We start from the raw sequence: 25554 nt of genomic DNA on the forward strand, positions 1-25554 counted from the left end.
TGTGATACCTGGAAAGCCAAGTGCTGTGGCTCATGCCTGTAGTCCCAACTACTCAGGAGGCTGAGGCGGGAGAATCACTTGAGCCCAAAAGTTCCAGGCCAGCCTGGGCAATATAATGAGACTCCATCTCTATTAAAACAAAAACAACCTGGAAACTATACAGGGTGTGTGTGTGTGTGTGTGTGTGTGTGTGTGTCACATAGCTGAATAGGACACACTCGTAAACCTAAAGTTGGTAACAGAAGGGATTGGGGTCGGGCACAATGGGTCATGCCCGTAATCCCAGCACTTTGGGAGGCCAGGGATGGAGAATCACTTGAGCCCTGAGTTTGAGACCAGCCTGAGCAACAGAGTGAGAATCTTGTCTCTACGATTTTTAAAATATATATATACTAGCCAGGCGCGATGGCACATGCATGTAATCCCAGCTACTTGAGAGGCTGAGTTGGGAGGATCCCTTGGGCCCAGGAGTTTGAGGCTGCAGTGAGCTATGGTTATACCACTGCACTTTTGCCTGGGTGACAGCACAAACTCTGTCTCTAAAAAAATCAAGCAAACAAACAACAACAACAACAACAACAACAACAACAAAACAACCAAAAAGAAGGGATTGAAAACTACCAATTCAATCAGATTTTTAAAAAATGACTTTTAAGAGAATTCTTCTTGGCCTGCTGCAATGACTCACACCTGTAATCCTAGCACTTTGAGAGACAAAAGTAAAATGATCACTTGAGGCCAGGAGTTCAAGACCAGCCTGGGCAACATAGTGACACCTCATATCTACAAAATATAAAAATTTAAAAAGAGAGAAAACTTCCTAACTGCAGCCTCAATTAACCTTTATTCTCCAGGTATACTGAAAAAACTTACTGAATAAGCTTAGCTCAATTAAAGCTTAAACTTACTTTTAAAATAAATAATAAAGTACCTTACATAACGAGAAAAAAATCGTCAAAATAAAGCTCAAGATTTTAAGGCTTCATTTTAAAATCAAATCCTTGCCTACTTTTACTCCAACCAATTAAGTTTATGCCAAACCAGTATGTAAAATTTTTACTAGTTATTATAATTGCCTAATTTAAGATAAACAAGTTAATTAATTTAATTTGTGTAAGTTGTATAACATAAATAATTTAATATAAGTTAAATTCGAGTGTGAAAAGATTTACTGGCTCTATTAAAACTAAAAATATAAGCAAGGTAATTGGCATGTTAATTAGCTTGATTTCATCTTTCCACACAGGTACCACTGTGGGTTGCTATGCCTTTCCCAGAACTCCGTTACATGAATTAGAGCATCACATTGTATCAGATAAATGCGCACAATTATAATTTGTCCATTAAAACAATACTAACTGGCCCGTTTCAGTGGCATGCACATGTAATCCCCACAACCCGGGAGGCTGAGGTAGGAGGATTCCCTGAGGCTAGAAGTTTGAGATCAGCCTGTGCCACACAGTGAAACCTCATCTGTAAAAATTTAAAAATTGTTCTAATTAGAATAATACTAATTGAAACTTGCTTTAACGGAAGCAAATGCTTTGGAAAGATTCAGTATAGCTGAATCAGCAAAGAGACATTGTTCTTATTTGCTAGAGGCAAAGCGATATATATTTTTTTCTCAATATTCAATTTTAAAGAATTTATTTTCCCATTTGTGGAGTAACATTATTATAACATCTACAGTTATTGCAATACCTGCATTGCTTAAAAGAATTCCTAAGAATTTTGTTAAAGCATAGTGTTTTTAAAAAACTGAACCAAAATAATGTACATTTTATCTCTAAACATTGTGTCATTAAAGTCCACATAACGTCCTCTGTAAAATCAATGTGATGTTACAATAATATATATGATCTGATTCTTATCCTAAAGGCTTCTCTGACCATGTATGATATCCAAGATAGATCCAATGCCTTTAATATCAGACTGTAGAGACAGTTATGATCCTAAACAAAAGAAGGAAAAGCTGTATATACAGGACAGCAATATGACAGTTTAGCTGTTTGCAGCATCTGCTTGGCAGGGCCAGCCTTCTTCAACTCCAGAGTCATACTCCTCTTCAGAGGATTCTTTTGTTGGAGGCTGGATGTATCCTGGTTCCTTTTTTCCTTCCACTACTTCTTTGTCAACCTCCACACATACGATATCAGAATTAGGGACTTCAAACATTGGTTCTAGTAACAGTTTTTCCATTATGGACCGAAGGCCTCGTGCACCTGTTTTTCGTTCTAGTGCCAATCTGGCTATAGCTTTCAAAGCATCCTCAGTAACATTCAGTTCACACTTACCCATACCAAATAAGGCCTGGTACTGAGGAATAACAGCATTTCATGGCTCAGTTAGTATTTGTACAAGTGTTTTCTCATCTAGGCTATGCAATGGAACCACCACAGGCAACCATCCCACAAACTCAGGAATCATGCCAAACTCAATCAGACCTCTGGCTTCCACACGATGCAATAACCGATCTTTTTCTTCAATGTCTTGGTGAGTATTTGATACCCCACTTTATAAGCAAGGTCTGCAGCAGCTGCAGCCCTTTGGCCTTTTCCCAGATTAGATGGTGTTCCAAATCCAAGATACTTTTCATTTTTCCTCCTGCTGATGATTCTGTCTAAACCACTGAAAGCACCAGATGCAACAAACAGGATGTTTGTTGTATCAACTTGTACTGTTTCTCCAGGGAGCTTTCGGGAATTCTTTTCTGGAACATTGACTATTGTGCCTTCTAGTAGTTTTAATAAGCCTTGCTGAATGCCTTCTCCACCTACATCTCGTAACTGATGAATGCCTCACACACTGCCAATCTTACTGACTTCATCCAGAAAGACAATTTCTTGTTGTGCTTTTTCCACATTGTAATTGGCATCTTGGAGTAGTTTGGCAATCACAGATTCAAAATCCTTGCCTACGTATCCAGCCTGAGTCACGCATCCAGCCTGAGTCAAAGTTGTACAGTCACAGATGGCAAAAGGGACATCAAGGCATTTAGCTAGGGTTTGTGCCAGCAGAGTTTTACCTGACCCAGTTGGTCCAAGCAGCAAAATATTACTTTTTTCAAGTTTTCTGTCATCATGAGAAGAATCCAATACTTCACCTCCTCATTTTTCCTGAGGTATTTGTTGATTTACCTGTTGCTGCATCAATGCTCCTAAAGCATTATCATGTGGGCTAATTCCAGCAATCTGAAGCAATTTTGTAAATCTGTACTCATCCTCCCGTCTTCTTATTTCTAACTCTCTTGGTGTTAATGATGTCTGCTTCTCAACCTCTGCTTGCTGTCTCAGATTAGCTGGGATATTACTATGTATTCTCTTATAATGATTGTACATAGCAACTGAAAGCACCTTCTTAGCAAATGACTGGCCAACAACATACTTGTCGAGGTAGTTATAAATCTTCTTGGGGGAGGTGGTGGTTTCTGTCGGAATGCCAATTTTACAGCTTCTGCTGCTGATTCAGGTTCTTTAATTATGCTTTTCTTTAAGTCTGCTTCAGATAGCACACAAAAAAAAGATGACATTTTTCACACTTGACAAAACGGGTGGATGACACAAAGGTCTCTATATGTGTGCACAAGTCGCCACATTTAGGACAGCACAGCTGGTTTCCACCTTTCCCAGAATTCCCAGGGCCTGATTTCTTACTACTTCCCTCACTTGCTGATTTCTTATTTCCATTTCCAGAACCATCTTTACTTATCCCATCTTTTGAGGCAAAGCATGCTGGTGTTTCTGTAAAGGATCTAAGAGGAGCTCTTCGCAGAATCTGAATTTCAAATGTCCCAAGCCTTCCTAAAACTGCTATATCAATGCGACCACCAGAAATACCTCTCTGCGCGGAGGCGAGTGAGGAGGTGACCAGGCGGGCAGCAATCGCGCCGCAAGTACAAGCACCGCAGCTGGGCATTTCCGCGGGGCCTAGGCCAGGGCTTCGCCCCCGGAGGACCTCCGGGTCTCAGCGGTGCGAATCCTGCTTGCAAGGCTCGCTGACTCCGTTCCGAACCCTTCCGCAGGCCCTAGACCCCGTGCAGAGTTCACCTGCCCAGCAGCCAGGCCTTCGCGCTTCTGTGCCCCACAGCTGTCTACTCACCAGAGTAGATACCCAACCCCGCCTCGTGATTTATTTTTTTAATTACTAAAATCTAGGATTTCCCAGTCAGACTATTATGTAAATGTCCTCAAACTCATAGCACTTTTTACAGAAAACCACAGGTAGATATTGCCAGCAATGCATTATCAATATTATCTGTTGTTGTTGCCAGAAAGACAATGAGAGCTCTTTTCTGTAAGCTCACACTCGCAGAGAAAATCCTTTGGTATGTCTTAAAAGATTGGGAAATGAACAATCCAAAAATAGAATTACCAGTCCCACTTACAACATCAACAAAAGGAAAAATGGACCCATCCTCAGTCACCAAGACCTGAGAACAGAGAGCGGCAGCTCCTTCACACAGGTGGCAGAGAAAGGAAGCTGTCAGCCAGGGAGCCTCCTGGAGTATGCCTGAGATGGGCAGAACTGGGGATATCAGTTCTCTACAGCAACACTGCAACGAGGGGCTGGAGTGGTGTAGAAAAAATCCCAACACTTTTTGCTGGTGAGTGGCTCTACTCATTCGTTCATCCCTGTCGCTGGTTCCCTTCTTGAAGCTTGAAAATAATCTGAACTTTGCGTGTCAAGAGCAGCTGGCCTCCTCCCAGACATTAATGTTCTGTATTGGCTAGGTATTGGCTGCAAACACAAGATTAGATTACACAGAGAGTTGGGGAGTGAAACTGCTCCCACTCAGGCTGAGTCACCAGAGTCAAGCTGCATTACCAGACTCATCCCCTCAGAGGCTTCTGGGGTTGGTTGATAGCTTGGGTCTGCATAGCTACCTCTCAGAGAACACACTGGCCACAGCTCCCAAGTTGTAGCTGTTTCTGCCTCCCCTGACTCAGAACTGCTACTTCCCTCAACGTTTCCAATGATTTGTCGCATTTCATTTTGTCTTGTGTTCTCTACTGAAGCTGCCCGATTTTCGTTTTATGTGCCTTACCTGACATTTTGGGGGTTATTCACATTTTGAAAATGTATTTTCATTTTCCCTGTAAGAGAGAGCCTGTGTTTCTGGCTTGCAAACCAGGCTGGAGATGGCACCTTCCCCAGAGCTCAGGAATTCTGGGTGAGGATTGAATGTGGGGAATGTCACGAGATTTAGCCTGCTCCTGTAGGCAAAAGGACCTTTTGAAACACACAAGTGGAGATAGTGAGGTATTTCATACACATAACATAGTTGTGATACAAAAGCCAGAGAAAGACAATCGCCAAATATTCTAGGACACTGGTCCTCAATATTAGTATGCATGAGAGCCACTAGGACTATGGATGAAAATGCAAATTCCTGGGCCTCACTCCCAGAGATTTTGATTCCGTAAATCTGTGGGGAGTCCAGGAATCTGCATTTTCAAAAAGCACTTGTATTAGTCAGTTTTCATACTGCTATGAAGAGCTGCCTGAGGCTGGGTAATTTATAAAGAAAAGAGGTTTAATTGGCTCACAGTTCTGTTTGGCTGGGAAGGTCTCTGGAAATTTACAATCATGGCAGAAGATGAAGGGGAACCAAGGCATATCTTACATGGTGGCAGGCGAGAGAGAGGGAGAAAGTGCCACACTTTTTAACCATCAGATCTCGTGATAACTCACTCACTATCACGAGAAAAGCATGAGGGAAACTGCCCCCATGATCCAATCACCTCCCATCAGATCCCTCCCTAACACGTGCGGTAATTCAAGGTAAGATTTGGGTGGGGAAACAGAGCCAAACCATATCAGCACCCATGACTTTAATAAATGGAGTTCACCAATAACTTCTGTGAAAATAAAGACTAACCAAATGAGAAAGCAAAGGCTATCTATTCTACAACAAATAAGTCAGCCACCATCACTTCCATTTTGGGAGAGACTCAAAGGCCAGCCCAGGAGTAGGAAAGCTTTATAGTGGAAAAGGTATCATCCTTTTTTTCACATGTTCCCTGATTCGAGGCTGTTGGCATGGGGAAGCTGAGGATAGCTAACTAGATGTACGGCATCCTATGGGATTGGTTTAGGGTACATGTTTGGCTTTCCTAGGTTGCTCCTAAGCTAGAAACAGGAACAAAAATTTGGGAAGCTGTCAGTTATTAATCAAGTCCCGGCCATTTGGAGCTGACTATTACTGGAGTTATTGTTTAGTTTCCTGGATTTTTTTTTTTTTTTTTTTTTGAGACACAGTCTCGCTCTGTCGCCCAGGCTGGAGTGCAGCGGCGCGATCTCGGCTCACTGCAAGCTCCGCCTCCCGGGTTCCCGCCATTCTCCTGCCTCAGCCTCCGGAGTAGCTGGGACTACAGGTGCCCGCCACCTCACCCGGCTAGTTTTTTATATTTTTTTTTAGTAGAGACGGGGTTTCACCGTGTTAGCCAGGATGGTCTCGATCTCCTGACCTCGTGATCTGCCCGTCTCGGCCTCCCAAAGTGCTGGGATTACAGGCGTGAGCCACCACGCCCAGCTGTTTCCTGGATTGTTACTAAAGACAGTCTGACTTCCTACAAATGTGACTTACAGCAAGTGGCTTCCTGGGCTGTTTATTGTAGAAAAGTGAGTTGATTTCCTAGGCAGATAGCCGTAGGGCATGGGTCAGAGTTCTGTTTTTATATGTGGTCTGGCCATTGTCTGTATATTTTGTCTCTCGTCTCTGAGAAATACAGCCATAAACCAAGCTCTTTTTGTAACACAGAGCAGAACTTCAATACAGGGGACTGCTTTCTTCATTATTGCTGGCATCTATTTGTTGCTGCTTTTTGACAGTAATGATCTCAAGGCAAAAACGGCTGAACATCCTATTTAATTAGGATAGTCCAGGGCTCTAACTTACATGCTTTACACGACCATTGCCTTCTTAGGCATGGCAGATAACAAGCATGGAATATTATTGCTAGTCTTGGCTTTGTGGTGTAAAGTTGGTTTTCATACAGCTCCCAGAAAGCTCTCTATAGACATCAGTGGAGCCAAAAGTCTTCAAGGTTTATCCCATCATATTTCCCGCGTCTCTTGTGCCCATGGGTCATTATCTTTCCTGTGACAACTGAGATTAAAGATAAATCTTGGTTTTCTCTCTTTATGCCTTCCACAATGCTTATCTTCTTTGTCGTAATCCTGGATTACATGGATTCCATTTGTTCAGTCAAAATGAAAGTTTCCAAATGTCCCCACGATTGATCCTTTCCCGTTTTTGTTAGTGCTTTGGAAATTTTTGAATACATCCAACAACAGTCTGAACAAAACTGCTATGAACAAAACGGCATACCAGGAAAGTGCAGAACACATCCTGTCTGGAGGAGTGGTAGTGAGTGCTAGGTCCTCATTTTGTCTACCAAGGTCTTTTCATCTCCCTCTAAGAGAGGACGGAATGCTTTTTGCCTCTGTAGAATCATTCTATGATGTGTTGACCAGCAGTCTGGGTCTCATCTCAGATGTATTTCACACACTCTATGACTGCTGTGTTTTAGTCACGATATTTATTGCTGCCCTGATGAAAAGATGGAATACAATGGGGATTTTTCTCCTATGGGTGCACCCAAATAGAAATTCTCTCTCAATTTATTAATCGACTTTTTCTTTTTTCCAAGAAAATTCCATTTGTATTTCAATTAGTATTAAAACAAACTTACAAGTGTTTTGAAGGAATTGACCTCTTCCCTAAAATGCACCTTTCCACTCTGAGCAGCAGCTCTGATGTACTGTATTTCCTTGACACCATCACTAAGTATGAGCCACATCATCAATTTGATAGCAGATTTGTAAAAACCAAACCAAAACATTACATTACATCCAGAATGTGATGATTCTTCCAAATCACTTTCAGCCATTGGCAGCAATCACAGTGACAGGCTGTCTACTCCCACTCCTGCTCCCCAGGCTTAAGCTATCAGAAAATCTGTTCTCTAACATATTTGAAAGTTCTAAAGTCAAACATGTTTCAGGGCTGCTTGATTCAGCTGCTCATCCATGTCCTCAAGGTCCCAGCTTGTGTTCATCTCTGCTTTGTGGTCCTGACTGTACTTGTTTCGCCTCCAGGCTCCTGGCACATGGATGGAACAGTTTTGGTATCACATCCAAACACAGCAATGTCCAGAGATCCAAAGAGATTCTCAGTCTTTTTCTTAAGCCCCATAGCTTTTATCCCTTCTCATTGGAAAAACAGGGTCACTAGTTCACTCTGAAACCAATCTCTGACATGGGGTGGGGGCCACTATAATTATTTAAGACCAAACAGAATGTACCCTCAGGTGGTGGTGGTGGTTTTTGTCATAATTGCAGATCTTGGACCTCCAAAATAAATGTGAAGCACAACAAAGAATACTTGCCTATTAGTTAAAGTGCTTAATTTAAACTCTCAGTTTTGTTGAATTAGTATTATTGGAAATTAAACTGCCTTTTGAAAGTTAGCTGGGAGCTTCTGACACATAGACGCTCAGCATCTCAGGGATAAATCTTCATAAAAGGAATAAACTGGTCACTCAAATTTCTCCTAGCTTTGAAAGTTGTAGAGTCTATTCTGGAGGACTATTTAATGAAGCAGTTTTGAATGCAACAGGAAAAGTTCCATGTAACAAAGTTTTCTGTTTCACTGCTTCATCATAATGTAATTTTTTAAATTATTTTTTATTTGTACAGATTTGGGGTGTACATTTACAGGTTTGTTACAAGGACATACTTCATAATGGTGAGGTTTGGGTTTCTATTAATAGATTTTTCTAAGGCAAAACTTGTTTCTGTGTTAGTCGGTGGCTCAATTGATCACCTAGGATTAGACACACATGTTAACACCAGTCTCAGCTAGAGGGCTGGCAGTAAACCTGGTTGGTATCTATGCTCATAACAATACCTGTTGAGCTTCTCAATGAAGATGTCACTCATCTGATCATAGCCATTTGCATCTTATACACGGACACCATGACTGTGAAACAGTCACAGCCATTAATGAGGCATGAATGCTAGAAGAAAGATGTATTTCCATATGTTTTGGCAGACACACTTGGCAATGTGGGTGTGATCATATCCATTATGCTCACAGAGCAGGGTGGGTGGTTTATTGCTTAACTCTTCTATTCCTTTTTATTGCCTCGTGAATACTTCTCAGTGTTGTCCCATTAACTAAAGATGCCTGTCAGGTTATCAGGTCATCCTTTTAAGACTACCACCAGAATATTCAACAGATATACATACTGCTTTTAAAAACTGAAGGCTTTGGCCAGGCGCGGTGGCTCACGCCTGTAATCCCAACACTTTGGGAGGCTGAGATGGGCGGATCACAAGGTCAGGAGATCGAGACCATCCTGGCTAACACAGTGAAACCCCGTCTCTACTAAAAATACAAAAAATTAGCTGGGCATGGTGGTGGGTGCCTGTAGTCCCAGCTACTCGGGAGGCTGAGGCAGGAGAATGGCATGAATCCAGGAGGCGGAGCTTGCAGTGAGCCGAGATTGTGCCACTGCACTCTAGCCTGGGCAACAGAACAAGACTCCATCTCAAAAACAAAACAAAACAAAAAAAACTGAAGGCTTCGTATTACACTGAGACCTTCACTTTTTGATATCATTCTGCCACTACTGGGACAGGACCAACTGATATAGAGGTGACATTCAATGTGCTGGAACAAAGACTAGCACTGCAAGTTATAGGAGTAAAGACCCTAGAGTAAACAATTTAACGATTCAAGTGGAAAAAGGGTTACTTTCAACATATGTCTGATCTGAGAACTGGATTTTATAATGTTCTGGCTATAACAAAACAAACAGAGTATGAAGTACTGCAAAAGACAGTACTTACATCATGTAAGATAACAACTACCCTGGGGTATGAGCAATAAAGAATAAATGACTCAGTATTTATGTTGCTGGAAGTAAAAAAATTGCACACAATTATACAGAAACATGTCACCATATTTAAAAAAATATAAAGCTCCTCATTATTAAATCAAGGAATCTTTCTTACAGGAAATTTAAATACAGAGTGAAACATTAATTGTAGAAGTAAAATAATTGTTATTTGAATTACATATATAAACAGAATTTTAAAATGTAAGTGAACATGGTGTATCATAACATCTTGGAAAATAGACAAATAATAATGAGTTCTAATGAAGACCAAAATCACTTCTGGGTGTTTACTTCTTGTCAGAAGGTATCTCCATTATAAACTGTATTTGCATGCTTAAACACCTACAGTAAAGGCTGAACAACTTTTTGCATAGCCTAAGGATAAAACAGGAAAAAAGTTGTATTTTATGGATTCTCTGTAAATAAAAGTGTTTCCTAATTATAACTTAAGTCCATAAGTAAATTGCCACTTTACTGTATACTAAACTATTTGGGAAAATTTCAGTCACTGATATGAAATAAGCAATGAGAATATGAAAGTATAACATTACAGTTTTTGATGTATCCTAAAACCAACCCTGGAGAGCCACAGGGGGCAAGGGGAGTCCCCATCCCCAGCCAAAAAAGGCAGTGAGTGATTGTGTTGTTGCAGAAATCAGGAGGATCAGAGAGACCTCAGGGTAAAATACTAGAGGATCTTTATTGAGTGCACCCAGACCCAGCAGACTTAACATCCAAAAACTGGGCCCTGAACAAAGACAGGGTCTTGCTTATATACCTTCTTCTGAGTGGCATGAAAGTGAATGTAAAGAAGTAGAACAAAGGCAGTTTATCAAACAGTGACAGGCTCATAACTCAGGTTTATATATGTCTCTTGCTATGCGGCCCCTATGGCTGTTATCTAGCTTTTGCTAATGGAGTCTTGCCCAAACTTATGTCCTTTGCTGTGGTGCCTAGATGGCTACAATCTAGGATCACTCAAGCATGTCCTGTGACCTTTGTTATGCAGCTCAGATGAAAAACAGAAACTTACAGTTATTAGTGTCAGGCCTGTGAGCCCAGGCTAAGCCATCATATCTCCTGTGACCCGCAGGTATACATTCAGATGGCCTGAAGCAACTGAAGATCCACAAAAGAAGTGAAAATAGCCAATTCCTGCCTTAACTGATGATATTCCACCATTATGATTTGTTCCTGCCCCACCCTAACTGATCAACTGACTTTGTGACAATATACCCTCCCTGCCCTTGCGATAATGTACTCTGTGATATTCCCCACCCTTATGAATCATATACTTTGTATGATACACTCTCCTCACCCTTGGGAAGGTAATTTGTAATATTCTCCCCTGCCCTTAAGAAGGTATTTTGTAATATTCTCCCCACCCTTGAGAATGTACTTTGTATGATCCACCCCCCTGCCCACAAAAAAATTGCTCCTAACTCCATTGCCTATCCCAAACCTATAAGAACTAATGATAATCCCACCACCCTTTGCTGACTCTCTTTTCGAGCTCAGCCTGCCCATAACCAGGTGATTAAAAAGCTTTATTGCTCACACAAAGTCTATTTGGTGGTCTCTTCACATGGACGCATGTGACATTTGGTGCTGAAGACCCTTCAGGAGATCAGTCCCCTGTCCTCGCCCTCACTCCATGAGGAGATCCACCTACCACCTTGGGTCCTCAGACCAACCAGCCCAAGGAACATCTCACCAATTTCAAATCAGGTAAGTCGTCTTTTCACTATCTTCTCCAACCTCTCTCGCTATCCCTCCATGCTTCAATCTCCCCTTTCCTTAATTTTGGTTCCTTTCCCTTTCTGGTAGAGACAGAGGACACATCTTTTATCTGTAAACTCAAAACTCCAGCGCCGGTCACACATTCAGGCAGACAGTCTTCCCATGGTGTTTAATCACTGTGGGGATGCTTGCCTGATTATTAACCCTCTCACCTTGGTGGCAAGTACCACCTCCCCTAGGTGGCAAGCACCACCTCCCCTGGGTGGCAAGTACCACCCCACCTCCTCCGTGTCTCTATTATCTCTTTTCTCTGGGCTTGCCTCCTTCACTATGGGCAAACATTCACCCTCCATTCCTTCTTCTCTCCCTTAGCCTGTGTTCTCAAGAACTTAAAACCTCTTCAATTCTCACCTGACCTAAAACCTAAGCATTTTATTTTCTTCTGCAACATTGCTTGGCCCCAATACAACTTTGATAATGGCTCTAAATGGCCAGAAAATGGCACTTTTGATTTCTCCATTCTATAAGACCTAAATAATTTTTGTTGAAAAATGGGCAAACGGTCTGAGGTGCCTGACATTCAGGCATTCTTTTTACACATTGGTCCCTCCCTAGTCTCTGCTCCCAATGTGACTCATCCCAAATCTTTCTTCCTTTTCTCCTGTCTGTTCCTTCAGTTTCCACCCCAAGTTCTGAGTCCTTTGAATCCTCCTTTTCTACAGACTCATCTGACCTCTCCCCTCCTCCCCAGGCTGCTCCTCGCCAGGCCGAGCCAGGTCCCAATTCTTCCTCAGCCTCCACTCCCCAACCCTATAATCCTTCTATTACCTCCCCTCTTCATATCCTCTTCATACCCAGTCTGGCTTACAGTTTCATACCATGAGGGACTAGCCCTCCCCCACCTGCCCAACAATTTCCTCTTAAAGAGGTGGCTGGAGCTAAAGGCATAGTCAAGATTAATGCTCCTTTTTCTCTATCAGACCATTCCCAAATCAGTTAGCATTTAGGCTCTTTTTCACCAAATATAAAAACCCAGCCCAGTTCATGGCCCATTTGGCAACAACCCTTAGATGCTTTACTGCCTTAGACCCAGAGGGGCCAGAAGGCCGTCTTATTCTCAATATGCATTTTATTACCCAATCCACTCCCGACATTAGAAAAAGCTCCAAAAATTAGATTCCAGCCCTCAAACCCCACAACAGGACTTAATTAACCTCGCCTTCAAGGTGTACAATAATAAAAAAAAAGAGGCAGCCAAGTGGCAATGCATTTCTGAGTTGCAATTACTTGCCTCCACTGTGAGAGAAAGCCCAGCCACATCTCCAGCACACAAGAACTTCGAAACACCTAAATTGCAGTGGTCAGGCATTCCTCCAGGACCTCCTCCCCTAAGATCTTGCAACAATAGGTTATCTCCTCCCCTAGGATCTTGCTTCAAGTGCTGGAAATCTGGCCACTGGGCCAAGGAATGCCTGCAGCCTGGGATTCCTCCTAAGCTGTGTCCCATCTGTGCGGGATCCCACTGGAAATCGGACTGTCCAACTCACACAGCAGCCACTCCCAGAGCCCCTGAAACAGAGCGAGACTCCATCTCCAAATAAAAAAAAAGGAATTTATGAAATCCCAGAAAAAATTCAACATATTGTTATTAAAGAAGTGAGTTGTTCTCAGTGACATACAATACAAAAAACCCAACAATATTAGAAATACAATTTGGGATATGAATGAGAAATTTATTACCAAAGAGATAGGTATCATTAAAAAGAACCAAAGATACATTCTAGAACTGAAGAATTCATTGAATGAAACAGAAAATACATTCAAAGGGTTCAAAAATAGACCATATGAAGCAGAGGAAAGAATCCCAGAACTTAAAGTTGGGTCTTTTGAAGTAACCTAGTCAGACAAAAACAAAGAAAAAATAATTTAAAAGAATGAGCAGAGCCTACATGAAATATGAAGCACTATTAAAGCAATAAAATATTTGAATTGTTGGTGTCCCAGAAGGCAACCAATGTTCCTGTATAGTTTCTTTGTTGTTGCAAAGAAGAAAATGCAAAAGAGAAAAGAAAATCCTTTTCATACAAGCAAATGCTAAGGGTCTTCATTACTGCCAGATCTGCCTTACAAGAGTTCCTTATGGGAGTGTTAAACATGGAAACAAAACACCATTACCAGCCACCGCAAAAACACACTTAAGTATATAGCCCACTGTCACTATAAAGCAACTATACAATCAGGTCTACATAACAACCAGCTAACAACAGGATGACAGGATCAAATCCTCACATATCAATCTTAAATTTAAGTGTAAACAGGCTAAATGCCCCACTTAGAAGAGTGGCATGTTAGATAAAGAAGCAAGACCCAACTGTATATTGGATTCAAGAGACACATCTCAAATTCAATGGCTCAAAGGAAAGGAATGGAGAAAGATCTGTCAAGCAAACAGAAAACAAAAAAGAGCAGGGGTTGCTATTCTTATTTCAGACAAAACAGACTTTAAACCAATAATGATCAAAAAGGAAAAAGAAGGGCATTACATAATGATAGAGGGTCAGATTCAACAAGAAGACTTAACTATATGAAACATATATGCACCCAACACTACAGCACGGAGTCAAAAGAGACTATTTTGAAGGTTTAATTTTTTTTTTTTTGAGATGGAGTCTCACTCTGTCACCCAGGCTGGAGTGCAGTGGTGCGATCTCGGCTCACTGCAGGAGCTTTAAGTGTTAATGACTGCCCTGCTGGGTTTCAGACTTGCACTGGGGCCTGTAGCCCCTTTCTTTTGGCCAACTTCTCCCTTTTGGAGAGTGACCCAATAGCTGTACCCCCATGGTATGTTGGCAGTAAATAACTTGGTGTGATTTTACAGGCTCATAGGAGGAAGGAATTCATGTCCAGATGAGACTTGAGTCTTTTGACTGAGTTGACGCTAGAATGAGTTAAGACTTTTTAGGACTGTTGGGAAGGCATAGTTGTATTTTGCAATGTGAGAAGGACATGAGATGTGGAGTGATACGGTTTGGATCTTTGTATTCCCACCAAATCTCATGTTGAAATGTAAAACCCAGTGTTGGAGGGGGGACTGGTGGGAAGTGTTTGTATTAGGCAGTATATCCCTCATGAATGACTTAGTGCCATCCCTTGGTAATAAGTTCTTGTAAGATTCAGTTTTTTTAAAGTGTGTGGCACTTCCCACAATTTCTCTTTCTCTCTCTCTCTCTCTGTCTCTCTTGCTCCTGCTCCCACTGTGCCTTCTGCCATGATTGTAAGCTTCCTGAGGCCTCCCCAGAAGCAGATGTTGGCACCATGCTTCCTGTACAGCTTGCATAACTGTGAGTCAATGAAACCTCTTTTTTTATATAAATTATCCAGTCACAGGTATTTCTTTAAGGAAATGTAGGAATGGCCTAACATATTAATATATCTGAAGAGAGAGACGGACAGCAATGTGGTAATAGTAGGGGACTTCAACATCCCACTTTCAGCAATGGACAGATCAACCAGACAAAAAAAAACCAATAAAGAAACACCAGAGGCCGGGTGCGGTGGCTCAAGCCTGTAATCCCAGCACTTTGGGAGGCCAAGACGGGTGGATCACGAGGTCAGGAGATCGAGACCATCCTGGCTAACACGGTGAAACCCCGTCTCTACTAAAAAATACAAAAAACTAGCTGGGCGTGGTGGCGGGCGCCTATAGTCCCAAGTACCTGGGAGGCTGAGGTGGGAAAATGGCGTAAACCCGGGAGGTGGAGCTTGCAGTGAGCTGAGATCCGGCCACTGCACTCCAGCCTGAGCGACAGAGCGAGACTCCATCTAAAAAAAAAAAAAAAAGAAAAGAAACATCAGATTCAAGCTATACTCTAGATCAAATGAACTTAATAGACTTATACAAAACAGTTCATCCAACAGCTGCATAATAACACATTCTTCTCAACTGCACGTGAGCATTCTCCAGGATATATCATATATATGCCACAAACCAAGTCTTAACAAATTTAAGAAGATTGAAATCATATCAAGTATCTTTTCTAACACAAGAGTATAACACTAGAAATCAGTAACAGGAGGAACCTCAGAAACAGTACAAAGACATGGGAATTGAACGACATGTTCCTGACCAATCACTGGGTCAATGAAGAAATTAAAAGGGAAATTTAAAGATTTCTTGAGACAAACAAAATGGAAACACAACATGCCAAAATCTGTAGGAAAAAGCAAAAGCTGTTCTAAGAGGGAAGTTTACAGCAGTAAATGCCCACTACTGCACAAAACTGGTAGTGCCAGAATCCCCTCACATAACTGACTGTTCCTGAACAACCAGAGGATCAGAGGACTTTGTTCCAGGGTCCACCCCAGAAGCCAAGTCAACCACTGTCAGTGCTCAAAACAAAATCTCTAATCACCACCTCCTCCAGCTTACTCTTCTCTCAACTTTCTGTGGCTGAGGTCCTTCCCTTTGTCTCTTGCCACTCTTTGTGACTCTTCTGTCCTCTCTGTCACTGTCTCTTTCTCTCTCCTGGTCTCTCTCTTCTTTCAGTCTATACATACGGCTTAAAATAATAACTCAAATAATAAAGTAATATATTTTCTTGAAAAATGTTGTATATGTTCAGAAATAGAGATTATACAGCCGTAGTTGGTATTCTCTCATCACACCTCCTCTCCTCCCCAGAGTAACTGTGTTTACAACATAGTGTCTGAATTTTTCTATGTTCTACACATTTGCATACCTAGTAATATAAATGTACACATGTGTCACACTTTTGTCTTTATATAAGTGGGATAATGTTATACATACTCCTTTAAATACCTAAGAGCACACAGCCATTTCTTACAGCCACCTAGATTTCCATTTTGTGAATAAGTTTCAGTAATTTATTTCATTAGTCTTCTGTTGAAAATGATTTAAGTTGTTCCCAATTTTCACATTGCTCTAAAATATCACCAAAAAAGTCTTACATGTATGTCTTTGTGCACTGCATCCAGTCAGTAACAGCCCTGGAAGTAGAAATTCTAAAGCGAATTGTTTATGATGCACTGAGTTATATGTTAAGGAAAAACTAATTGAAAACTAAAACAATAAACACACTGATTATCTTATGTAACAAGAATTATGAGCTACCGTGGGTCCAGGGTTTCAGTTCTAGGAATTTAAACATATAGGACAGCTGCCAATAAAATGCATTGAATCCAAATGCCCCAAACGAGAGAATGTCATGTTTATCGGAGGTTTTCTTTCTGGAGATGTGTAATTGTGTAATTACTGTGTAATTGTGCAGGTCCTTCTTAACCACCCCATACCCATGGGAAAATTACCACCTACTAAGAGAACAAAAGAGATTTCTATGCAGTTTGTCATGGAGAGCTACCCGTATCACTCACTACATCAGAGAGTTACTCCTACAGGCTCATCAGTGGTCCTACATTTTGTCAAAATAAAGCTCCTATCAAAAATGAAGACATGACTTGAGCCCAGAAGATCAAGGCTGCAGTGAGGCATGATTGCATTACTGTGCTCCAGCCTGCGTGACAGAGTGGAGTGTCTCTTTAAAAAAAAAAAAAATGGGGACACAGTTAACAGTTCAGGGAGCCAGAAGTCCCTGCTTCTACCCTCTCCTTACAGCACGGCTGGATCCCACTAATCTTGGTTCTGTACAACCTGCCTGTCTGTATCAGCTTCGCATTTCCCCTCAATGTGTTTTCCCTCTTTCCAGTGCCACACAAGCAAGTTCAGGGGTTCAGTATGCGTTGAATAGGAAACCAGCCAAGTTTACCTCTGCCCTGTGGGGATGAAGAGAATTACAGTCTCTGTAAAGAGAAACCTTGCACCAAAAGGCTACCCTCTTTTTGCCTTCCAGTTCTTCTCTTATACTTGCAGACAGTCAAACTTCTCTCCCACTTAGGAACCCAGGAGAGTTCAACCGTCTGAATAATGACAGTAGTAATAATAAATACATTTTCATGGAGCCAGGTATGGGGAAACAGAAAAAGAAAGTAATAGTAATTTGAACCGAAGAGAAGATGGTGTGAAAACTGAACTCCTGAAAGCATGACTGGTCTGCTAACCAAGGACATGGATAGTACTAATAAGGAATTTCCTCATTAAAGAGTGAAAGAATGAAACAGCCAATGTAGAAATGCTAAAATAGCCTTCAAGATGAAAGTGAGGATTCTCCCATTTCTAGCCACGATCATGTTAACTGAAACCAGACTAGCTCTCTTGACATTAACAACTATAAAACTGCACACTGAACAAAATATATGAAGTCACTGTGTTTAGGTACCAGACAACAGGTAGCACAAGACTGCAATTCCTGAAGGGATGGACATTTACAGGGTGAGCCCTTAGATAAACAAGTTATTTGCCAAAGAACAGTTTCCCAACTGCAGTGCAGATAGCTGGGATCTGAGCACAGGACAGCAGTTCTGCAGCAATGAGGGCATTCAGGGCAGCTGGTGAGGGTGGAGTCTCTGAGGTATGGTAGCAAAGAAGAACTGTGCAGAGGTAAGCACCAGATGTCCTTGTGGAATCTTCCCCAAATTCCTGGCTGAGGGCTAGGCTGCATCAATGCACAGACAAGACTATCCAAGGCTTATCAGAGAGGTAAGGCTTAAGGAAGAACTATCCCAGAATGGAGGAGAGTAAGGAAACACAATAATGAATTCTAACACTGGATTCTGGATTGCATCCTAGACCAGAAGGTGGACACAAGTGGGACAACTGATGAAACTCAAATAAGGTCTGCAGATCAGTTAACAGCATCATGTCAATGTTAGTTTTCTGGTTTCAATAATTTTATTAAGGCTATGCAACATTAGAGGAAGCTGAATGAAAAACACCAATTCACCATACTATTATTGCAACTTCTTTGTAAGTCTAAAATTATTTTAAAATAAGTTAGACAGTAGTTTAAATGTTGCATATAAAAACGCAATAACGATAATGAATACTTCCTAACGATGCAATCAGGATGCCTTCACATGCTCCCTCACACCTGAAATAAGTGTTATGTATCTAAGGCTCTCTCTTCAGCGTTTTGTATCTAAGGCTCCCCTGCCCTTTGGTGTGGCCTGGTTTAGCCAGTCCAAACCAGATGCAGATAGTTGTGTGGGAAGCTTGGCGACACAGACAGTTATACTATCACCCACAAGATAACTGGTCAATTGTGGGCTGGGCTTAAAAGGTAGACTGATGATCCCCAGTGCATGATGAGCATGGCAGTAAATGCACCGGGAGACTAGGTTCCCATCCACCACGGGAAGCCTGCGCTAGAGTGTCCACCTGGACAGGAAGTGATGGGCACAGTCCTGAAAGCACAGCAGGTACTGCTCCCACCCACCAATGAGCAGCCTGCCTGGAGAGTCAGCCGTGGACATCAAGGCTGGAATTCCCTTTCTGGCTCAGCTAAATTACCAGAGACCAAACCATAGACACCATAGAACTCCTTTACCTAGTCAACGCTGACTCTTTCGTGACGTAAGTCTCAAACCAAGAACACCAACAGGGACAGGGCCACACATCTCAACACTGACACCACACCCCCTTGACACTCAGAATGCTTAAGTCCTGAATCACAAGATCTCAACTTCTTTTTTGGAAAGATGTTTCTTTATCTCATATTTAAAAAGATACAAAGACTTGGTCAGAAGGACCAAAATACTTTCTGAAATTAGAAACAAAATTATTATAACATTCAAATAGAATCATTCCCATGAACAAACCATGACTCACAGAATTTCATTACTAAGTAGCTGTTGTTTTTACACCTCTTTCCTTTTAAATTTATTCTTTTTTATTTTAAAAAATAAATAGAGAGGTCGGGTGCGGTGGCTCAAGCCTGTAATCCCAGCACTTTGGGAGGCCGAGATGGGTGGATCACGAGGTCAGGAGATCAAGATCAGCCTGGCTAACACGGTGAAACCCCATCTCTACTAAAAAAAAATACAAAAAATTAGCCAGGCGAGGTGGCGGACGCCTGTAGTCCCAGCTACTCGGGAGGCTGAGGCAGGAGAATGGCATAAACCCGGGAGGCAGAGCTTGCAGTGAGCTGAGATCCGGCCACTGCACTCCAGCCTGGGCGACAGAGTGAGACTCCGTCTCAAAAAAATAATAATAATAATAAATAAATAAATAGAGATGGAGTCTCCCTATGTTGACTGGCTATGTTGATGAGAATGGTCTCAAACTCCTGGCCTCAAGTGATTCTCCCATCTTGGCCTCCCAAAGTGCTGGAATTACAGGCATGAGCCACCTCTCGCAGCTTAAATGTATTCTGTAGTGCTAGTTCTTCCCCTGCCCCAGGATAAAAGTTAGGTCAAATCCCATTAATTTTTCTGGTCATTTTATTTAATAAATATCTGCCCGTGACTCATTTAAAATGGCTTTATGTATATAAAAGTGAAAACGACAATCTTGATTTAAACTTACATTTTCACTGTCTCTTCCAGTTCTGATCCGCAGTCAAGTGGAAGCCTGAACTCGAGGAAGGGAAGGGCCTCTGACTCATGATTTCCGACCTAGCACGGTTAAGAATCTTCCCCCATTTGCTGACTTAGTTTCTGAATCTACTGTGTTTAGGGCTCAAGGAGAGAAGCCAGGGAGCAATAGAGTTCTTCCTTGAGGGGCAGCATTGCGGTGATCTAACATTGACACTGTCCTGAGGTTGCAAACACTTGAAACCGACTCTTTCCTTTAGGGGAGACTTCTGGCTTCTATGCAGAAATCTCTCATCTGAGATTCCTTTGATGAGGGCAATTTCATCTGGATATTTAGAATCCTCATCCACCATGCAAAGTTTCTGATTCAAATCCAGGCTGCAACCGAGCTGACAGGAGTGGTGCAGACAATGATGTAGCCAAAGCAGACAGGTACCTGCCATTCACCGACGTACAAATGTTTCCAAAGCGCCTGAGGCCTGGAAACTCCGGTGGCTGGTTGGGGGATCATGGCCAGGGGCGGAGGAGAACATCTGAGCCCCTGTGTGACCTGGCTCTCATTCGGGCTATGGGGGTGCAAACAGGTTCCAATCCGCGAGGAGGATGCACTAAAGTGACCCGCTTAGGCTGCAAAACCAGGTGCACTGTGGGAGGCACGACTCGCTGAGCTCCATTTTGGAGGCGGGGAACCCTGAGGCGGCGACTTGACACCCCTCCTGGGCAGCCAAAACAAACCATTGCGGAGGATTCTTGTCCCACGCAAGGAGCGACCTCAGCCATGAGCTCTGCAGCATCCCAAGTGTCCAGAACGCCCGGAAGTGGCAACGCCTACTGACACCAAGGCGGCAAATGAGACGGAAACTTGGTGGCCAAGGCCGCCTCACCCATGCGCCTGCGCGAGCTCTACTGACGACGCCTGCGCACTGCAAGGTGGGCGCCGCTCTCCATCTTCTAAGCAGTCTCCTACTGCCGTCTAGTGTTGGCTACTGGAATAGCGGCTAAAATTCCCCCAGAGAGAGTGCCTCGCAGGCCTTTTGACCAGCTGTTGTGAATTGATACACTGCTATGTTTGCTGCATTTTACAGTGAGCCTTGACCCCACAATTGAATGCTATTATAACCCCTACAAAAACTAATTGACAAAAAAGACCAATGGGTTAGGGTGTGAAGGCCACTGGGTAATACAGGTCCAGGTGGTCTTATATTAAACTTGTTAATCCAAGTCCATGGAAGTCCTGGGAGGAAAAGGTTCTCAACAGATCTTAGGGCCGCTTCGTAAGTTGGCCTCAGGTGATCTTCTCTCAACACTGATTCGTTGGAACCATCCTGGGTTAAATTAATATGGAATGTGTTATCAGACAACATGGTTTATCATTAAAAAGTCCCTCAGTATGTACTTAAAAGGACTGTGACTGGACACTTAGGCCCAGATGACTGTGTAACCTGGACTACAAAAGAAAAAAAAGTTTAAAAAACAAGCCTTGGTTTTCCACAGTGGAGTCTCTTGTTCCTGAGTATAACACTTGTATGCTTTGGAAGCTACACTTAAAGGCTGACAGAAGCTCATGGTTCCTGTCATGTATTGGCTATTATTTTTGCTTGGCTAAACTGCACCATTGCTCGGTGGAGTCACCAGATATGGGAGTGACTGAGCTTCAGATGATGCCAGTCTCAGTACCAGTTCTCTTCAATCACATAAGAGACCTTAACTGAGAACCATCTGGCTGAGCTGGGTCAATCTTCAGAACTATGAGAAGTAATAATAAAGTTATTGTTGCTGTTTTCAGCCACTAAGTTCTAGGATGGTTTGTCATGTAGCATTGGATAACCTGAACCTTTCCACTACATGATGATGGTTTTAATCAAATATGCACAAGGATATGCAGCGGAAAACCCAAAATGCCATTCAGTATGGGTCTAGGCACAAAGTAGGATGAATTCTGAAAACATCGTATTTTGATGCAGAAGAGAGTTGTACTTAATTTGTATTGCAAACAGTGGATAGAAAAAAAAATGTGAAAGAGCTTACAATGGAATTGAGATGGAGAAAGCTGGGAGGACACAGAGGTGGATGAAACTGAGAGGTGTCCTAGACACCTCTCAGTTCCTTTATTTGATGGATGCTACCCTAACACTTTGGTAAAATCAATTTGCAAAATCAGTCATTTGGCATAGGTAGGAACTTTCTGCAGTTGAGCCCGTGGAATGATGGATATGCTTAATCTCAATAAATTTTGGAATTAATCTCATGATTATCAGAAAATCCCATATTTGTCTTCATCCCATAATTATCTGAAAATTTTGCTTGTCGTGCCTCTACTATTCCAAGCCATGGTTGCAGAGTTTATTCCCACTACAGGTTTCTCTTTCCCATGAACAAATGTTATAATGCCCCTCAACACTCCCAACTTCACTTTCAATTGTATCAATCTCTTTGAATAATCAATTTGTGTCTTTGCTGATTTTCTCAATTGTATACCACCAACCAGATGGTCTGTTTCCTACTTGCAACCACTATGTAAGATCAGCAGCATACTTCCTCAGTTCACATTGACATTCACATGCAAAAGACAACATAGCATTAGCTTGGCACCAGGATTTTAAAAACAGGAAGGGTATCTAACATGTCAGCATGAAAGAGTTAGATTCATCTTTATTGGGAATACTTACAACTATCGAGGTGTTGCTTTCCAGCCGCCAAAATAGGCAGTTCAATTGAAAGGAGTAAGACCATCTGGTTGGTGGTATGGACCATTCCTCAAACAGGACAGGCAAAAATAGCTTATATCAGTTTATGAGTGTAGCTCCCAACATACACAACTGTCATGCTCAGTAACAAAAGACTCCACCCATGGTAGCCAAGACTTAATTCCTACACCATGTTTTGTAGTTCAGGTGATGTAATCTTTCTGAGTCTATGTGTCTACTCACGTCCTTGTAGTCCAGATCAAGGGTCTTTTAAATGATAAACAATGTTGCCCGATAATGCAGTCAGTACTCCACATTAATTTTAACCCAGTATGTTTCCAAATCAAAGAAATCGGAAATGTAGCTTCCAGTTCAAAATGGTGTCATAGAAGCAAGCTGGCTTCACTCCCCCAACTCCCACAGAAAACCAAAACCAAATATGCAGTGCAGAGATTAACACCAGAAATATCCAATAACTCAAATATGAAGACAGAACAGTTCCCAGGGCCACAGAGAAGTGAAAAGAACTCTGAGCAGAGGGTAAGAGAATCCGACTTCCACATTTGTGACTCCCCTCCCTCCATTCTGGAGGGCACCAAACTTGTCGAATATTTTCCCCCAATCCACTGTTTCTACACTAGGAAAAAAGATCAAGGTGAACAACCAGTTTCCCCACTATCTTGGGTTCCCTGGCAGGAGACCTGTCCTCTATTTTTTTTTTTTTTTTGAGACAGAGTCTCGCTCTGTCACCCAGGCTGGAGTGCAGTGGCCGGATCTCAGCTCACTGCAAGCTCCGCCTCCCGGGTTTACGCCATTCTCGTGCCTCAGCCTCCTGAGTAGCTGGAACTACAGCCGCCCGCCATCTCGCCCGGCTAGTTTTTTGTATTTTTTAGTAGAGACGGAGTTTCACTGTGTTAGCCAGGATGGTCTCGATCTCCTGACCTCGTGATCCACCCGTCTCGGCCTCCCAAAGTGCTGGAATTACAGGCTTCAGCCACTGCGCCCGGCCTATTGTCCCATATTTTTATGGCCAGTTTATGCAGGCACCCCAGAAGCCCTTTTCCCAACAACCTTGTCATCACCAGCACTTTTTCTTTTCTTCTTTTGTAATTACTTTTTGTGTGGAACTCTTACAGACTCACAGGAAATTAAATAGTACCTACAGTCCCATGTAACATTCATCCAGTATTCCCACATGGGAACATCTTATATAATCACAGCATAATATCAAAACCAGGAAAGTGACATGGGTACATTACTGTTAACTAGATTACAGAGGACTTTATTCAGTATTCACCAGTTTTACATGCATTCCTGTGTATGTGTGTGCATGTGTGTGCATGTGTGTTTCTATACAATTTGATCCATGTAAATATTTGTATACACACCACCACAATCAAGATATAGACCCACAAAGGAATTCCCTTGTGTTACCACTATAGTGGCATGCGCACACACACATATACACACACATACACAAACACACTATATCTGTCCCTTTGCAACTACCAATCTGTTCTCCATCTCTGTTGTTTTCTCATTGCAAGAATGTTATATAGGCTGGGTGCTGTGGCTCATGCCTGTAATCACAGCACTTTGGGAGGCCAAGGCGGGTGGATCACCTGAGGTCAGGAGTTCAAGACCAGCCTGGCCAATATGGTGAAACCCCACCTCTACTAAAAATACAAAAATTAGCCGGGTGTGGTAGTGCACTCCTGTAATCCCAACTACTTGGGAGGCTGAGGCAAGGAGATTGCTTGAATCTGGGAGGCAGAGGTTGCATGAAGAGTGAGCCAAGATTGTGCCACTGCATTCCAGCCTGGGTGACACAGTAAGACTCTGTTTAAAAAAAAAAAAAAAAAAAGTTATCTATTGGAATTGTATAGTATGAAATCTGTTGAGATTGACTTTTATTCACTTACCATAATGCCCTTGAGATTTATCCAGATTGTTGCATGTATCAATAGTTTTTTTTTTATTTCTTAACCCAGTAATATTCCTGTCTTAGTCCATTTTTTGTTGCTTATAACAGAATACCTGAAACTGGGTAACTTATAAAGAAACAAAATTTATTTCCTACAGTTCTGAGGCTGAAACTGTGGGGTGCTTCTGAGAGAGCCTTCTTGCTAGTAGGGACTCTATAGGGTGTCGAGGCAGCATGCGGCATCCCATGGCGAGGGGGCTGAGGATGCTAGCTACTCTCTCTTCTTCTTCTTATAAAGCCACCAGTCCTACTACCATGATAACCCATTAATCTATTAACCTATTAATTCATGAATGTATTTATTTATGAGAACAGAGCTCTCACGACCCAATCACCTTTTTTTATTTTTATTTTTTTGACACAGTTTTGCTCTTGTTGCCCAGGCTGGAGTGCAGTGGTGTGATCTTGGCTCACTGCAACCTCCACCTCCCGGGTTCAAATGATTCTCCTGCCTCAGCCTCCTGAGTAGCTGGGATTACGGGCGCCCACCACCATAGTCAGCTAATTTTTTGTATTTTAAGTAGAGACGGGATTTCATCATGTTGGCCGTGCTGGTCTTGAACTCCTGACCTCGGGTGATCCACCCACCTCGGCCCCCCAAAGAGCTGGGATTATAGGCATGAGCCACCATGCCCAGCCAATTTTTTTTAAAGGAAAGGAAAAAAAGAAGAAAAATGAAATGCCCTATGCCTTTGGACATCAGCATAAAATTCACTGACTCTCTGCTCTTAGTCTCTACATTATGGTTGCTATTACTGTTCATAGGAGCCCGCTACTCCCTGGGAGAGGCAGG

General features: G+C 42.3%; 1 protein-coding gene and 1 pseudogene across 2 annotated transcripts in view; both read right to left on the reverse strand.

Annotated features, from left to right (window-relative positions):
* The window catches only part of LOC111519945 (insulin growth factor-like family member 2), an 83791-nt gene that overhangs the window by 50380 nt on the left and 7857 nt on the right, over positions 1-25554 (reverse strand). The gene's annotated exons all lie outside the window — the stretch shown is intronic.
* Positions 1626-20453, reverse strand: LOC111519941 (annotated as a pseudogene). Its single transcript, XR_002724528.3, has 2 exons — positions 20083-20453; positions 1626-4737 (listed from the first exon to the last, which is right to left on the reverse strand). The product of XR_002724528.3 is annotated as an ATP-dependent Clp protease ATP-binding subunit clpX-like, mitochondrial (transcript).

The sequence above is a fragment of the Piliocolobus tephrosceles genome, chromosome 21 (assembly GCF_002776525.5).
Source record: "Piliocolobus tephrosceles isolate RC106 chromosome 21, ASM277652v3, whole genome shotgun sequence".
NCBI classification, from domain to species: Eukaryota; Metazoa; Chordata; class Mammalia; order Primates; family Cercopithecidae; genus Piliocolobus; species Piliocolobus tephrosceles.